The sequence below is a fragment of the Megascapheus bottae genome, chromosome 12 (assembly GCF_031878675.1).
Source record: "Megascapheus bottae isolate mThoBot1 chromosome 12, mThoBot2.hap1, whole genome shotgun sequence".
Taxonomy (NCBI): Eukaryota; Metazoa; Chordata; class Mammalia; order Rodentia; family Geomyidae; genus Megascapheus; species Megascapheus bottae.
The window spans coordinates 14,586,178-14,599,982 of NC_143520.1; positions in this window are offsets into that span (position 1 = coordinate 14,586,178).

Consider the following 13,805-nt stretch of genomic DNA (forward strand, 5'->3'; position numbering starts at 1 on the left):
ATTCATTCATTTAATTTTCTTGCATTATCAATTATGTCAGGATAGCTACTAAATAAAATTTTTAAAAGCTGTGTAATAAAGAAGCACAAATGACATTATTTTTAAGATGTAAGAAAAAAGAGCCTAAACCATATCTTGTGCTCTAGTTCTTCTTGGATACTTCCCAATGCCTTCTCTTTCCTTTATTTCTATACCCTTCTTAAGCTGGTGAGCTTAGACTATCATTGTCTATAGGTGGGAAATCACAAAGTGGTCACTTCCATCCATGATTTTGTACGTCTTCAAATAATTTTAAATGAATCCTCTCTCTCTCTCTCTCTCTCTCTCTCTCTCTCTCTCTCTCTCTCTCTCTCTCTCTCTGTCTGTCTCTCTCTTTCTCTCTCTTTCTCTTTCTCTCTCTCAGAGATATATTATAAAATTAAAGGGAATGGACATTCATAGAGGGATAGCAAGAGAAGGAACAAATGGGAATGCCTGAGATGCCTGAGGATGATCAAGCTGAAAATATGAATAAAGAACAAGAATATAACTGGAAAGAAATGTATCAATAGAACCTGAAATAGGAGGTGATTTCCAGGAGGGAGTAGCTGAAGAATGTCAAATATTTCAAAAAAAAAGAGAGAATATGCTCACCTTTTCACGTGGGATAATTACAAATGATAGCTCTGAAAGGAATATGTAACTCAGAGGATTGTGATTCCAGAATGAAGAAAGTCTCCAAGCTTAAATGAGAGGTAAGGAAGAGATCACAAATCTACCAAAGAAGAATGAATATTATCATCATGTCCAGGGAGATTGAAAGAATATAGGAAAATATAAATAACTATAATACCAGGAAATCGAGAAAAAGACTTTATGTAACCTGTAAGCAAGGTGACATTGAAACTTAGAGCCAGAGCTAGGAGTGGATTTCAGTGTATTTCATTATTTCATGGCATGCTTGAAGTCCTGAGCTTGATCCTTAGAAAGGGCATGCAGATACAGAGACAAATAGGTTGAAACATGATTGTTGGATTCAGTAACTGCGTAAGAATTGGGTGATTACAACATACAGTGACTATAAGAAAATAAGCAAGAATTAACTAAACTAAAAATCATGTTTTTAGACAGCTTCATAATGTAGGAAGAAGCTCAGGAAGAATGCCTAGAAAATGTTTTCCTTTCAGAAAAAAAAGTGATGAAAAACAGGATAATAGAAGACCAGTTCAAAGTTCTAGGAGATGGAATAAGACCTTCCAAAGGCAAGGCAAGGCATGAAAATGCAGAAAAAATGAAAACTTCACTATCATTTAATGTTTGAGACTTGATATTGATTGCTTCATAATAATGACATAAAAAGAAATAAAAACTTAATTCATAGTAAGACATCCCTATTTTTTTACCACATTGAAAAGCTGATACAGAAAACATATATACTTCTAAATATACTGCAATAAGACATCCAAAAATCATTTAATATGGCAGACCAACAGTACATTTCAAACTCGGTAATGAAGAATCAAGTCTGTAGTAAGGTGACATCTGAGTTTATTATTTGTATTCCACCTTAGTGCATTTATCACTCATGATATGATGGGAAAAATTTCCATTGAACTATTTCCAGCAAACTATCCAAAATAGGTGGTTGTGATTTTATATTTAGTAAGAATTGTATTAGTTAATAAGTTTGAATATTATTTCAACAATTAGAATTCAAATATTCTCTAGCAGACATCTGTGCCTGATTAGGCATCAGAGCCAGCCATCTCCATAAATATAACTGCATTTTTATGCAAAAAGAAAATAATTTAGTTAGTTGTATATTAACAATATATTATACTCCAAATACCCAGGATCAGAAAGGATACTTTTTAGTTGTTTTAATAGGAATAGAAAATGTATCTTTCCACATAATGAAACCATGGATTAAATGTAAATACCTCACCTACAAAAAATCTCAGATATTTTGTGTCAAATAGAACCCTAACTTTAATAAATGCAGGAAAAATGATCAACCCCCCCCATAAGTCTAAACTCAATTGTCTTAGCAACATAGCCAGCAGCGACCTTACAGAGGAAAGTCACAACAGCAGTAATATTAATGCTATCTGACTCATAGGTCTGTCAAACATTGTTTCTTGATTCCAAAAATGGGAGTCCTTCAACAGAGGTCTCTAACAGAGGCAGAGGTTATAGATAAGGCAAAACTATTGGTAATGCCAATGAAGACCTCATGTGTGTTTGGGTTCAGCATGTGTCTCCCCCATTTCCCATGCTTTACTAGCAATCATCTATAAAACTTGTCCATCATCCCTCCCAATTTAGCGGCCAGAGCCATTCTCATCTATTCAGCTTTTCCCAGACTCACATGTCTAGCAGAAATTTTCCAGTTTCTGACAGGGTATTTTGGAAATCTCCCAAACATCATGGATAAAAAGAGCAACTGAATGAGTTATAACCTCAGGTTCCTACTGAGGCCATTGGTCCCTTGGTCTAAGTGACCAATGCTGAGAGCAGAGAGCCTTGTGCTCTTTCCTTCTGCCTTTCCATTAAGACTAGAGGCAACTACACAGAGGGACTGAGATTCTAAAGGACTTGATGGAGCAGAATCGCTAGCTTTTACAACCCATCTTGGGCTATGATGTGAGGGAGAATGAAAATATCCTAGTCTTCAGTCTTTGAGATTTCAGGGTTCATTTGTTACCTCTGGAGTTACTGTGTCTATACATTCTACTAAGTATCTTAGTGTGCAGGCTTTTGATCCTGCAATCTGAACTCATCTGTTATTCCTGTCCTTAGGGGTGGAGTCCCAGTTGTAACCCCATGTACTTTTCCCCCAATCTGCCCCTTACCACTCTCCTTTAAATGAATATACTTATCTCTGTGTGTGGATGTATGTAGTTATATATATTTAGCTTACTTTTATCTCCTTACTCTTTGTTATTAAATGTATTTAGGCACCAAGGAGAAAAGCTTTTTGTGGAAAGTATTTCTTCCCTTAGAAGCATACAACAGTCATTCACATATTCATCAAAGTTTCACTCATCATTTATTCATTTTGTGTTCATCATGTGCTGGTGAAAGGTGGTGGAACAAGAAGAGTGGAGCTATGGGGACTAGAAGCTAGAGAAGCTGTCATGGAAGTAGGTGACTCTGGGGTCAGGAGACACAGAAGAGGACCAGTGAACAACAGACTGCAGTGGGACTTGCTCTTGAGATCAAGAGCAGCAAGAAAATCCAGGGAAACTTGTTATGCTCACAACTCCTTTCCTTCTGCCTGGAATAAAAATATCAGTGGAAATTATTCCATAAATGTGGCTATTATGCTTTACTTCTGTTGATACTGAAGTGCCTCCTTACTCCCTGAGGACACGAGTGCAGGTAAAAGGGAAGCAGGGAACTGGGCAGGGTAGAGATGCATTTTACATTTTCTGTAGGCAATCTCTCCGTGAGTAATTGAAAGTGGTTCTTCAAAAAGCTAGTGATTTAATAATTTTCTTATGAATTAAAAATACAGGCACATGCTCTTCCTTTCTTCTGTATAGAGTAGCCATTTAAACATCTTCCAGTGTTGGAAATATTTCTCGCTTAAATATTTTACAACTTTTAAAATTAAAAGGCTTAGTATTCAGGGCTAATAGTTTCTGGATTGCTTCACATCACTAGGTCTGACCTGTAAAGCCCTGATGTTTCCTGGAACAGGGACAACTTCTGCCAACTTCCCAGCCATACAGCCTGTCAGGCTCTAAGTTATTCACAGATTTCACTTCCCCATGCACTGGTTCCCCCTGACAACTCCTTTCTGCCACATCCAATTGCTTTGGTTAATTTCATTGATTTAGAAAGAGGAGTTCTGCCTTCCGCTTGCCTTTGGGTAGGCAGAAGAATTAATGTATTTCTTACACATCTGTTCCTAGCAGTTCAGGACATATTCAATAAGGTATCTGACTTTTCTTTTGTTCTCTACTTTGTATTATAAATGTCTTTGGAATATACAGACCAGACAGACAAGTATCTAAATCTTCTTGGTACCAAGTATGTGTTTGTGTATATACAAGCACATATATTCACCCAGATACACTTTATCATATATGAATGTGCATAAAAATGCATTGTGAAAAAAGAAAATGTGTGATATACTTCACACCTATTTTCACTCCAATAAATATATCTATGAATTTATAGGCAAAGCATCAACATATATTTATGTTGACTCATATAAGGGAAGGCTATGACAATACATTTTTGTATGTGCACAATAGAAGTTTTGAAGCCATTGTATAGGGGGGAAAAGCCGTATTTAGTGACCTTTTGGTCAGCAAGGACTAATTTTATTCAGTATCTCGATACTTACAATATGAATAAATTTGGTCAAGCACTTGGTAAGGCTTTGCACATGGAATAATGATATCTTACTTCATAACATAACTCTAGTACATTTTTGAGGACTAAATGAGACAAAGAATGATAGGGCTTATCACTGGTGTGAACTCAGAGCAGAGCAAAAGATTAGAACATGGTACAGAGGCCGGGAGTTTGGCCTAGTGGTTAAAATGCTTGCCTAGCATGCACGAAGACCCGGGTTCGATTCCATGGTACCACATACATAGAAAAAAGCCGGAAGTGGTGCTGAGGCTCAAGTGGTAGAGCTCTAGCCTTGAGAAAGCCCAAGGACAGTGCTCAGGCCCTGAGCTCAAGCCCAAGACTGGCAAAAAAAAAAAAAAACATGGTACAGTTTTGGAATATTCCTCCCACACACACACACAAGGCTGAAAATCATGCCCAGGACTTTGTACGTGCCAGATAAGCACAGAAACAGAGATATAAACCAGCTTTAGTTACATTATTTTTACTTTGACACACATAGTTATTTTCTACTGAACTACAATTGGTTCTTGTCTAAAATTCCTAGTTAGTAATAGAAAACTCAACATTTGTGTTTTTATTTTAGCATGTGTTAAAAATCACACAAATCTCTTTTGTTCCTGTGGTTCATGCCTTCTAGCTACTCAGGAGGCTGAGAGTTGAGGGTCATAGTTTAAAGTCAGCCTGGGAAAGAAAGTCTGTGAGACTCTTATCTCTAACTAGCCACCAAAAAAGAAAACAAAAGATAATAACAACACAAAACACACATCATTCCAAACTTATTAACTTTCCAGAGTTTTAAATTTCATTTAAATAATTATAGAAATTTCAAATATGCATTCCTATATATAAGAGAATAATAGAAATTACCATGAAAAGTTTTACATTCTGTAAAATAAAATCTCTTGTGTAACACAAGTTGATTTACATAAATATTTTTATTTTTTATTTTATTTATTTATTTATTTATTTTGCCAGTCCTGGACTTAGGCTCGGGGACTGAGCATTGTCCTTGGATTTTTCTCAAGGCTAGAACTCTACCACTTGAGCCTCAGCACCACTTCTGGCTTTTTCTAAATATGTGGTACCATGGGATTGAACCCGGGTCTTCGTGCATGCTAGGCAAGCACTCTACCACTAGGCCAAACTCCCAGCCCTACATAAATATTTTTAAATGTTATTTTTAAGTCAAAACATTCCCAGCAATCCAGTTTTTGACTTTCTAACCAAAATATTATGTAAAAGTTAATGTAGAAAAACTAATTTAATGCAAACGAAATATACATTTTAACACTTACTATAATCAACATTAACACATATTTAATGTATTTGTATTTATCTATGCATCTTTAGGTGCTGGAGTTATTAAACAATTTTAAAGCAATCTTTAACAATTTTTATTGTAAGGGTAATATTCAGAGGAGTTATATACATACATAAGTCCAGTAATGAGTACATTTCTTTTTCAACAGTGTCACCCCTTTTTTGTTTTTTTTATATTTTCATATTTTTTTGTAATTAATAGAAGGGTTACATTATATTCACCAGATAGAAGGTGCATTACTTCACATACATTGATACCCTTTCGCCAGACTCAAGCTTCGCTTCCACCCCTTATTTTCTCTCAGATTTTTCCCTCCCAACCCTGCCTCCACAAGTTCTACATTTCATTTTCAACATTGGGTCTAGTAAGTGTCACTGCTGGATTAATTCACAGTTTTCCCTACCATGTCCATGGTTATCTCATACTGTTACAGTATCTCACTTTGTTATCTGATATATTGGATATATTTGTATTTAGTTATTTGAAATTGGATAGGGAAGAGGGAAAAACAAGATGAGGGGTGGGGGTGGGAGGGAGAGAAATGGGGACCAAGACATGAGAAAGGGTATTAATGTATGTGAATTAATGCACCTTGTATCTGGCAAATATAATGTAACCCTTCTATTAATTACAATAAAAAATATATATGGGGGCTGGGATTTTGGCCTAGTGGTAGAGTGCCTGCCTAGCATGCACGAAGACCCGGGTTCGATTCTTTGGTACCACATACATAGAAAAAGGCTGGAAATTGTGCTGAGGCTCAAGTGGTAGAGGTCTAGCCTTGAGAAAGTCCAAGGATAGTGCTCAGGCCCTGAGCTCAAGCCCAGTACTGGCAAAAAAAAAGATTAAAAAAATATATTAGAAAAAAAATTTAAAAAAAGAATGTCTCTTCCTTTGAAATTAATGCCTTGAAAATATCAAAATAGTCTGTGACTAATTTTGCATATATTCAAGATTCCATGGTTAAGTAAGGTATTCATATTATCCTTACTAATTTCCATGTTATTCTGAAACTAGGTACAATAGTTCAAATTTTAGATTAATATACTTCTTAAATCTTTGAATAAAATTTACAAGGGCCATCATATAATAATTTTCCTTTTGTAGGAACTCGGGACATTTAGAAAGTAAAATCTAACATAGTTCTTATCTTACTAAAGCTTTAATCTAGTATAAAGGAAGTGTATAGGCATTAATGAAATAATTTCTTTTATTTTTTTTTGCCAGTCCTGTGGCTTGAGCTCAGGGCCTGAGCACTGTCCTTGGGCCTTCACAAGGCTAGCACTCTACCACTTGAGCCACGGTACCATTTCTGGCTTTTTCTATGTATGAGAGGTGCTGAGGAATCGAACCTGGGTCTTCATGCATGCTAGGTAAGCACTCTTACCACTAGGCCAAACTCCCAGCCCTACTGAAATAATTTCTAAGAGCATGTAAATCACACATATGTGTGCTAGGAACAAAAGGTGGAAATTAGAAATGTTTAGTCAGGGGCCTGGGATGTAGGTCAGTGCCAAAGCACTTGCCTAGCAAGTGCAACGTCCTGGGTTCAACACCCAGTACCAAAAAAAATAAAGACAAAAAAAGTCTAAGTAGGAAAAGTCAAGTGTATTTGATAATTTAATTGGAAGTGGGTGAAATAAATAAAGGTAGAACAAAAAGTGAGTCCTGGTTTTCTGGCTTTAGTAATTAAATAGATAATGTTACTTGAGACAAGACACTGAGGAGAAAAATTCTGAGGTCGTAGGTTGTTGCTGACTTGATCTAGATTTGCTGTATCTAAGGTAATATTGAAACATCTAAGGGAAAGTATGCAGTATGCAGATGCTTATGTAAATCTCAAATTTGGAGAAAATGCTATGTGTTTGGGAGCTATCAATACCAAGGAAATAGTTGAAGTTTGGGGGATGGATATAGCTGTTAGGAACAGTATATTGGAGAATAGAAACAAAGAATAGTGCTAGTGAGGAAATAAAAGATCACTAAGGCATTGTGTTGATGATTGTGCATTTGCAACACCAACAAATCAATATTGACGTTAGCCAAATTGGGAAAAGTAGAATATACAAACTAAATATTAATAATAATAAATAAATAATAAAATTATTCATGTAAATACATAGTTATAGAATTACATATATATGAAGCTAATGTTATTCATTTATAACACATTTGTATTCAGAGCTGATGAGGTAGATGGCATGCTGGAAATCTGCTGAATAGAAATGAAAATTGATGATGTTGATGTTTTCATAATTTGGACATTAACTATTAAACACATATTCACACATTCACATGAACACATGTAAACATAAACAGTATTAAATTCAAGGATATTTAAAAATTATCAGTTAACGAGCCAACGCATGACATTTAATATATTTCTTTTATTATTTGTTCTTAGCGATTGCTGGTGTTAATCATACTTAATATATTGTCTTGATTACAAAATCATTGATGCTTTTACTGCACAATAAATATTTTGGGTTAGATAGAGTTCAAGAAATAATGAATTATCTTAGGTCTACTTCTTAACTAGTTTATTTGAAGGAACTTCTATATGAACAAATAAAGGCAACCAGAATATTTTTTTCCAGATCTATCATTTCTCCAATCTTCCCTTCTCACAGAAATGGTTTAATAGTAGTGATAGACATATTGTAATAAACTTATATATTAATATTTGCCACCAACTTAAAAAACACACAGAAACAGGAGTAGTTGTCATTGCCAACAATCTGTTTCTCTAAAACAGATTAAAGTAATAATTTGAGGGTAGTGTGTAACCTACTTAGAAGACACTTCTGTGTTTTCATGAAGCACCTTGTCCTGTGCACAGGCTGCTGGAAAACTCACTGAATACAGTGATTCTATGTATGCCAGTTTGCATGTAGCACATGAAACTATTGTGGTACCTGACTAAGTAGATGGGTGTCAGGCTCTTGGGCAGTATCCTCTTTCCTCATGGATGAGTACTACTAAGCCAAAGGGTAAGAGCTAGGAATGACTACTGCATTTAGAAATGGTGTACATGACAGTATGTTGCCAGGAGCTTCTTCAGAATGGCTTCTTCTGCAAGCCATTGGGAACACACAATGTAATACTTTCTCTCTCTCCCTCTCTCTGTGTCTGCCTTTGTGTCTGTCTCTTTCCCTCTCACTCTTCCCTTCCCTCAGCTTCTCCCTCTCCCTCTCTAATGCTGTAAATAATTACTCTAGTACCTAGCTACTGAAGTTGTTGATGTGCTGTCTGTTTTCAGTGACATTGAAATCTTCCTTAAGTGGCTCCCACCTGCCTTTTAACCTTGGCTATACAATGTGTTACACTGAATTCTTGGGTACAACCTGACCACAGAATGAAAAAGATAAAAGCCAGCTATACAGGAGCAACACAGAGCTGCACTATGTAACCAAATATGTTTTGTTTTTGATATTTACTTCAGAAAATGTCACAATCTCAATTTTTTCTTCTTCTTGCACATTTTGGCTAAAGATTTTCTTAGATTATTAGGAAACAACAGTAAACCATGAGGTAACAAATCTGAACCCAGAGGGCTGTTTCTTCTTTTCTCCTTCTTCTTCTTCTCTTTTTTCTCCTCTTCTTCCCCTTTCTTTCCCTCTTCCTTCTCCTTCTCCTTTCTTTCTCCCTTGCCTTCTCCCACCCTCTCTAACTACTCTCCTCCTCCTCCTGCTCCTCCTCCTCCTCCTCCTCCTCCTGCTCCTCCTCCTCCTCCTCCTCCTCCTCCTCCTCCTCCTCCTCCTTCTTCTTCTTCTTCTTCTTCTTCTTCTTCTTCTTCTTCTTCTTCTTCTTCTTCTTCTTCTTCTTCTTCTCCTTCTCATCATCATCTTCTTTTAATTCATCAACTTCTTTGTCATTATTATTATGATTATTATTACTATTATTATTACAGGCTTGAAATGGCCTACTCCTGTAAGAAAATAAAACTTAACTTCCTCGAGTGGTACTAGTCAAGGTGTTCCTGCCAAGCACAGTGTAAAATGTATTTCCCAACAGACTCATGGACACTTCATAGAGACAGTAAAGTATAACAAAATGACATAGTTGAGCCAGAGAGGAAACTACAAAAAAAAAATTTTGAATAAGGATGGATCACTTTTTTTTCCGGTTCTGAGGAATTAGAGATCTACATTTACAATGGTTTTGGCTGCATTGGCCAATGCAACTCCATTTATGTCCTAAATTCCATTCTTTTCAGGAAAAAAGTTCATAGCCCTTGGCAAAAATTTTAACCTGCCATGGGGCTAAGATACTCTTAAAATGAAGTTGCATTTAACTCTTAATTGTTTACTCACCATAACCAGTGCTTTGTACACAATCATTTCTCAAGAAATAGAGTTTAATAATGGCCACCAAATTCTATATAATTGATCATGGTACCAAGTAGGCATTTGTTTTATTCTCAAGTACGACTGCTAAGAATTGTAACAATTGCACTGCCACCTTGTGACCATTGTCCGCCATGCACAAAATAATTCAGTTCCCAACATCCTATTTGCTTTCCAGGACCACTCCTAACACCAGCTGATGATAGCTGTTTTCTCCAAGAATTAGATTCTTGATCTACAGGTTAGGAAGCGATGGAAAAGAAGCAAGATTACACTGATGTTGTTATAAGACAATCAGCCTCAAGTGAAGAGTCAGTCAAGTCTACATGGACTTTTGATTTGAGCTGGAGTAATTCTTGTTGGACAAGTTGGTTTTCCATTGAGCAAGAATTGTATAGGGTCCAATATGAACAGACAGCTCTTATCAGAAAAAGCAATCCAGGTAAGGAGCTAACTGCTGAGTAGCTTCTGTGGATTACACTACCACTGTGGCAATAACGAAATTTATGAGCAAAGTATTACACAATGAAAGTTGCATTTTTTTCAACTGTTTATTTTTATCCTGCCCACCTCTAAACAAACCCTGTGCTTACACATTTCCTGGTTCTTACATGCATAGGCAACACTGTAGTTGAGTATTTTATTTCATATTTAATACTCAATTCTAGTCTCAGAGGTCTGTATGGAGAATACCATGATTTACCTATTGTTTCTTTCTTCTCATTTTCACTATGCCTATGCATATCAGACACTCTAGGGTACTTCTATTGACTGGATAATGCCATCCTGTTCATTGTTCAGGATAAGTATTCATTTGCCATTGATTTTTTTCTTTCTAACAAACTTCGATAGTCTCCAAGTATTTTCTCCAACTCTTCATTTACATTGATCAATTTTTACATTCTTTATATTTTCTAAGATATACATCCAGAGAAAATGGTCCTTGTTTGGTAGCATTTCCAAAGGACCTAAACAATGTTAAGGCTAAATTGCTTTTAGATTATGTTTATCCAGTGTGTCTCTTGTCTTCTATTATAGTCAGCTTCCTGGGGACTGAGGCTCAGAATTTCCCAGTATTCTAAGATGTTTTCCTGGCTTTTATTCTGAATTTGAATATCATGCTTGTAATTTATTTATGATCCTCATGTCAACTTAATTTTCTGAATATGGGATTTTACATGCTCAGCACCTGATCATCTCAAAAATTCTATGCTATTTTTGGAAATTACCTGGTTTAGAGTAATGCAAGGAGAGAGAGAAAACAGGAGAGAGAGAAAGAGATAGATGGAAAAAAAGAGAATAGCATTGCATTGTTCTTTTATTTCAACATCTTTGATTATAACTTTACAGTTGTTTTTTGGTAATGGGAAAATTTTTCTGTTCTCTACAATTGAATAGTAACCAGTAGCCATCATACACAAAAGAAATTCTTTATTTTCTGTCCTCGAGTTCCTTGAAGAAAATCAATGTGCCTTTAGAAATTGCTCTAATTGTGTTTGTTGCATGTTTAAGAATGGGTGGAAAGGTTGAATTCTTTATTTTTCTTGTACTTTGGAAAAAGAATTCTAAAGAAAGATTTACTAGGCCCCAACTCTGTTCAAAGGACTGACTATAACAAAGCTGCCAAAGACCATTCTATAATGTTTTCTAGGAAATAGAACATTTTTAAAACATTAAATGGCTTACTCTTGAATAAATAATGTGAAGCCTCTTATTTGCTAAAGTCTGTTATCATACAATCTTCTCTCAAGCAATATTTGGTCTGTCACTTTAATTTACTTAATTTGTTCCTGGAAATATAAACTTTTACAGAATAAACCTATATAGTACATGGGTTGTCAAATAAATCCCAAGTAAAAAATCATTGGGAAGTTGTTGCATAAAACTAATAAGCAGGTTAATGAAAGTGGGTTTTTTTGTTGTTGTTGTTGTTTTTTGCCAGTCCTGGGCTTAAGCTCGGGGCCTGAGCATTATCCTTGGATTTTTCTCCAGGCTAGAGCTCTACCACTTGAGCCTCAGCACCACTTCCGGCTTTTTCTAAGTATGTGGTACCAAAGAATCAAACCCAGGTCTTCATGCATGCTAGGCAAGCACTCTACCACTAGGCCAAACTCCTGGCCCAATGAAAGTGTTTTAAATAGTGCATAAACAGTTAATTGTGTTTGCTTTCTGCTATGAGCTGAGTCATGCCCATTTAAGATTTGCAGAATGAATTCTAAACCATAGTGAGAATTTTCATGGAGACAGGGTCTTTAAAGAGTTAGTTAAGACAAAATGAGGTCATTAGGGTTGGTACAAATCTAACAGTGTCAACCTGTAAACATCTTGTCTTTAGACTTTGCCAGTCTTTAAAATTATGAGTAAATAAATTTTACAGATTTTACTCACTTAATTTATTGGGCTGTGATTTGAAAGCCAAGTGAAATATTTCTTACAATAATGAGAAAATTCACAAAATTTGTATTTGCATACTTTCTAAAATTTATTATTTAGATGTAAGATTTCATCATAATGTGAGTGAAACCATTACTAAATGAAATTACATTTGCATTTTTAAAACATATTTGATTTTGTGTAAACTCCTATTCTCATTCAAGAGTGATAACCCAGATAGAAATGATAATAAATGCAATGACTAATTTAGGAGATTAAAAAACAGGGCTTGTTATTTAAGTGAATAGTAAACAGAAAGCAATATTTTTATTCCTTACCTTGATGCAGATATTAGCTTATGTGGGTGCTCATCTTTAATGTAATTGAGCCAAAGACTGGAATAACGGGATTAACTGGGCAGGTTCCCAGCAGAAGATTTTTGTAAATCAAGAGTCACTTTTAGAAAAGGATTACTGACATTATGAAATTGTATTTTAGGAAATTATGTCATGAGCTTTCACAAATTACTATTCTCCACCAGAAATTTTTTTTCTTATCTTAGCATAAATAATTATAGAATTGATGCTGTATCACTAAGAATATATGGAGAGTAGTGCAAAAAATAATTCAATTTAAATGAAAAACTTGCAGTTGTAGATCCATAACATGACACCTCGTTGGTTCCAAATGTCATTTTTCTTATTGTAGGATTTGTCCTTAACCCTTTCCAGCTCTCTACCAGACTAATGTCCACTCATTCTTCAGACATCAATGGAGACTATAAGAGCCATGAAGTCTGATTCAACCCCTTGGATAGGCATGGCCTCCTTCCTTTATCTTCTGAAATTTTCACAGTATTTGATTATATTGGATAAAGTATATGTTATTTCACATAGTATATTTATTCTAAGTCTTCCCATTTCCTTGCGAATGGTATAATATCATTATTTTTGATGGATGAGTAGAATTCAATGTGTTTTTTATACATATGTACATTGAGGGACATCTGAGCTGATTCCATATTTTGGGAATGGTAAATAATGCTGCAATAAACATGGTGGCTTAGCTTTAGTGTATCTTTCCCCTCCCTACCTCTATTGGATAAATGCCCAGGAGTGTAATTGCTGGACTATAGGGCACTTCTGTTCAGTTTTTCATTTTATTTTCTTTTCTTCTTTTTTTCTTTTCTTTTTTTTATTTTTGAGGAACCTACATAATGCTTTCCAAAGGGGTCGAACCAGCTTACATTCCTACCAACAATATCGTAGAGTTCCATCTTGGGCACATCCCCACATGAATTTGTTATGGTTAGTTTTCTTAATAATGGCCATTCTAACTGGGGTGAGTTGAGATTTCAGTGTTGTTTTCATTTGCATTTCTTTTATGTTGAGTATTTCTTTATGCATCAATTATCCATT